Consider the following 5,264-nt stretch of genomic DNA (forward strand, 5'->3'; position numbering starts at 1 on the left):
AGCAAACATGGTTGTCATGAAGATGAAGGTACACAGGATTCCAATGCAAAGTGATTTTAATGAAACAAACACAGGAACAGATAGAAGGCTTAACTGTGCATTTGTTAAAAAGGGGTAGACACACACACAACACAACAAACATCGACCGACAACTGAAGACTTAACAAAGAGGAACTACATAATGTGCAGATTAGTGATACACAGAGGTAACAAACTAAATGATGGGCAGCTGTGTTGGAAGATTAGTGTCCATGGGAATAGATGAGTGACGGGAAACGAAGAAGCATGAGACTGATGGAAACAAACAAAAATTTGTCCATGAAAGGGAAACTAAAGATGAACAAAACTGAGTGCTTGTGACATAACACTCACTCCCGGAGGAAAATCCTTAGAAAACAGCCCACGGTGGAGCAACACATTCTCACCCCAAGGCGTCACCTTTGACCATGCTTCAATATTTGACGTTTTAGGCGCCCTTTAGCGTCACTTACATGACGCGATCCTACGGCGTCATCTAACTGACGCTAAAGGAAAGCGTCAGTTAGAGGACGCGGTTAGGTTTAGGTCTGGGGTGGGGGCAGGGTACACGCGATCCTAGGGCGTCATGTAACTGACGCTAAAGGGCGCCTAAAGCGTCAGATATTGAAGCATGTCCAAATGCTTCCCAAGGCGTCAGTTAGGTGACGCCTTGGGGGTGAGAATGGGCTGGGTGGAGACGAGGAAAGGAAGAGCCAGGGTGGTGTGGAGGCTGACTTCAACTGAGGGATGCCCGACCAAGGCGATGTATCCCAGGGAGCAGACATCACTGGCACAGGAGGCCTGGGCGAAGCCGTGGGGAAGCCAGGCTTGGACACAACGTTCACGGGCTCAAGTAGGGTCGGGCTTGATTATTTTGGCCCGATCTAAGCTCTTAGCCGTAGGGGCGGAGGAACGTAGCGTAGCAGAAGATATGCAAGTCTGTGGCGAAGGTGGTGTGAGACTGACTGACCAAGGGACAACCGGTGGGACGAGGGAACCTGGTGGAGCCGTAAGGCCGAGGGTGTCTGGTGGAGCCGGTGATCTGCACTGAAAAAAAAATTTTTTTGGTAAGGTAAATACTACTGAAAAAAAACCCCAGTGTAATTTACAAGAAAAAGTTAGTTCAGGCAAGAATTAAAAAAATTCTAAGTAAATTCCGTATCAGTACTTAGTTCAAGTAGAAATGAAAGCATAAATATGAACTCAATAAAATAAAGTAAAAATTACTCAACTTTTCTGATACTTTTCTGATACTTTTCTGATTCTGAAACTACCATCATGCACTGGACCTTGAATAATTAATGAGGCTCATTTTTCACTGGTTTCCAGCTGTATTTACACTGTTTTATCATTGCTTTTGTTGTCAGGATTAGTAACTTGCCATTTTGTGACATTTTGAGGAAATTTTCTGCTCAAAATGACACATTCAAACACAAAAACGATCCATCAAATGTTACCGTCATTGTGTGTTGTCTACCAAGTATTGAGGTCTTTGTATTCACATCATGTTAACATCTGACATGATGAAGTATAAATTACTTAGATAGGCTAAGTAAAACACATACTATAGACCATTTCACAAGATGTAAACAACTCTGGTCCAGAAACACTTCCTGTTTCAGTTTGTAACTGTTTTCTTTATTTAACATGTAAAGAAAACATCTTAAAGATGTTTGTTTAACTTTTTGATTCCGTTTTAAATGTTCTGTTGGTTGTATTTTATCCCAGCTTTTATGTAGTGTTAAAAAACTGAAACAGGAAGTGCTTCTGGACCAGTGTTGATTACATCTTGTGAAATGGTCTATAAATGACTGGTATAATTCAATAAAATTGTTTGAGTGAAATGTAATGCAAAGGAAATTACAACTAAATCGATATTAATCAACCTTTTACTAGCCAAGTTACTTATATTCTTTGTTACTTTCACTTAACTAAAGTAAAGTTTACTTAATTCCATATTCCAAGTAAATTTTAACTTAAGATTTCTAATTAAAGCTACTGATAAATATGTTTAGGTTTTCACTTGGCAAATCTTTGTAAATTTAGGAGCATTTTCTGAGTGGAAAAAGTTTGCTTTTTTCAGGTAAATCCTACTCCACATTTTTTCAGTGTGGTGGGAGATGATACCTACTGTTTAGACTTTAGATACCTACTAAAGATATTACTGTAATAATTGTGTTGTAGGGCAAGCATCTCTGTTACTATTGCTCTTACTTAGGCTTAGTGGTTTGAACAAATAGTCCCAGGTATTGAACATTGGTGTGTTGAAGATAGGTGTGCTATTGCTTTCTTAGAGATGGTCGATGTTAAAATGGGCAAACAAATTGGGACATGATCCATATAAATATTACAGACAGAAGCAAAAGGTATTGGGTTTAAGCTCTTTTGAGCCAGTAATCATCACCCAAAAACGTGACAGCACTAAAACACTTTAGCAAACACTTACACATCACATTAAACACCCTAAAATCCCACAACATGAGTTTTCCACTCACATTTCCTTGACAATACGTAAAAATATTGATAGTGTTAGTACCTTGTGCATGTGGTAACTTCTTGTTAAGGAATTCAAGCTAAATAAAAAGTGATATGCACAAATACTCAGTTTAGGACAGTAATTCAGGGCTCCTTATGTAATTGATGAGCGCAGTGAGTGTTATGGTGATGACTTGCTTAAGTGGGCGGAGCTGGAGCTGTTCAGGTGATTGATGACTCTGACATTTCTTTCATTCAGACCTTTGCTTCTAGTTGCTAAACAACTCCACTGCCTGCTGCAAAATGTCAGCAGTCACTCAGAGAAAGTCAGTTTGCCCATTAGTGCTGACGTGTGTAAAAGCATTCAGATAAACACAGATAGGAAAGAAGGAAAGTACAAGGCATTACTTTCAAGGTCATAGTGAATTAAGATTGAATAAATCTGGATACGGCCTGGATCCGGCGGATCAGGCAGACTGTAGTAAACCCCAGTATAGAGAGAATATTAGCGTAGACACTGTTCTTATGATGTAACGAGTACATCAGGGAACATATGGGAAGTGTTCCCGGTTCCGGCTGACCTAATCAATCTATGCAGCCTAACATTGAATTATGAATGCTAGGTCAAAGAGATGTGTTTTTTAGACTAACTGACAGAGTGTGTCTGCTTTCCGGACAATGTTAGGAACACTGTTCCAGAGTTTTGGTGATAGATAGGAAAAGGATCTACCGCCTGCAGTCGATTTTGATATTCTATTATCAACTGGCCACAGTTTTAAGATCGCAATAGACATGAAGGAATATAATGCGTTAAGATCTTGTCAAGTACTGGGGAGCTAAACCATAGTGCTTTGTAAGTAATCAATATTTTAAAATGTATACGTTGTTCAATAGGGAGCCAATGCAGTGTTGACAGAACAGGGCTAATATGGTCATAGTTCCTGGTTCTGGTAAGAGCTCGAGCTGCTGCGTTGTGGACCAGCTGAAGTTTTTTTATTAAGCGTGCAGGGCAACCACCCATAATAGCATTACAATGAGAGATACAACCACGATCGGATGATAGGAGCAAATCATTTGTCTCAGTACTATGGTACGGTCTAAATCCTGACTGGAAATCCTCGCAGATATCATTTCGTTCTAAAAAGGAACATAGTTGTAAGGATACTGCCTTTTCTAGTATCTTTGACAGAAAATTATAGCAAATTATAAAACCATTAACAGGTACTGTAACAAGCATCACCTGATCTTATTTCACTTTAACATTCTTTGCTGCTGCAAATGTGTTTGACACACACACTGTTACAGCAGCCAAAACTGACAAAAGATGTAATAATACGAGATATGAGCCCAACTAATGGAAACACATTAAACACAATAATCACTGTTATGGTGACTTCAAATGAAACACATTAGAGTTAAACCCTTGTTAATTCTCAATAAAACTTTATGTAACGTCTAACAGAAATAAAGTCAGTCTGGTTAGTAATAAGTGAAGCTGGTAATGCTGTTTGTGGAGTTGTTTACTGTAAACCATCCTGCTGAGATCAGTGATTCTTCTTCTTAACAGGCTTATTACAGTTTTTCTCCGTCGCTTTGCTGCATTTCTCACATCACTATTTACATTTGCACAACAGTTAATGCAGTTCTAAAAACAATTAGTACAAACTGCAAAACTTAGTTGATAACCTGCAAAAGTGTGTCACTTGCTCAAAATGGATAACTCATTCCTCAAAAGCAAGTATTCATGTCATTGAAAGTGTCAGTGTCGTCAAGATGAAAAGTCCTAACACTAGTGTTTATGCTTTGTCAGTCCTTTGTCATGTTTTCATTATGATAGTTTACTCTGTATGCAGTGGTGTAGTCTACTTTTTTGTAGTGAGTATACTGTGATATACCAGCGTACACCACCCCCATCCCCCCCCCCCCCCCCGCTACCACCGCCACCCATTTGCAAAAAATTTAAAAAAATTGTGTGATATTCCTTTAGAATTCTGTTTTAATAGATTTGATTATTATTTTTAAAATTACATTTTATTATGCAATTTCTTTCATAATTCCATCGAGTTACTTTATTTATCTCTATAAACTGTTGTAAATTTGAGCTTCGTGTGTTTTAATAAACTATTATTAGTATTATTAGGCCTTCTTGAAATAGGCCTATACTCTACTTTGCAATAGTAATATATTTCTTTTATATTTTCTTCAAGTGATACAAAACGTTGATTTTGACAGGTTGCATGAAGCAGGGGCGTCATAGGATTTTGATCATTACTTAGGATTTGTTCTAAAAAAAAAGGTAACACTTTAGTTTAGGATCTAATGCTCACTATTAACCAGTTTCATTACATGCAAAGGCAGGGTTTTATAATCACTGTTGTCCCAAATGTGAGGTAGGTTAGTTATGGGGATTCAGGGTTTCCCTGAGAAAATTTTTATTTCTCTGATCTACATATGTGCATTTTAGGATGTTTTGAAGGCCAAAAAAAAAAAAATAGATAACAGCTTTAAAACCATGTCAGTGGGCACTGGGCAGCTGATTATTTCTCTCTCCTCATCAGCATCACCCTCTTTTTCTCTTTGTTTTTATCTTGCCCTGTCTCTTCCCCTCCTAAAGATGAGCTTTGACTGATATAGGCTTTTCATTTTTATCAGTCAATGAAGACAGTAAACATGGGGTCAACTGATAGGTGGATTTTCCCTATGAATAATTTTTCTCTGACACGTTTATTCACTGAAAGCTACTAAAGCTAGGTAATTAAGTTTATTAAATG

The sequence above is a fragment of the Pimephales promelas genome, chromosome 20 (assembly GCF_988280905.1).
Source record: "Pimephales promelas chromosome 20, fPimPro1.hap1.1, whole genome shotgun sequence".
Classification (NCBI taxonomy): Eukaryota; Metazoa; Chordata; class Actinopteri; order Cypriniformes; family Leuciscidae; genus Pimephales; species Pimephales promelas.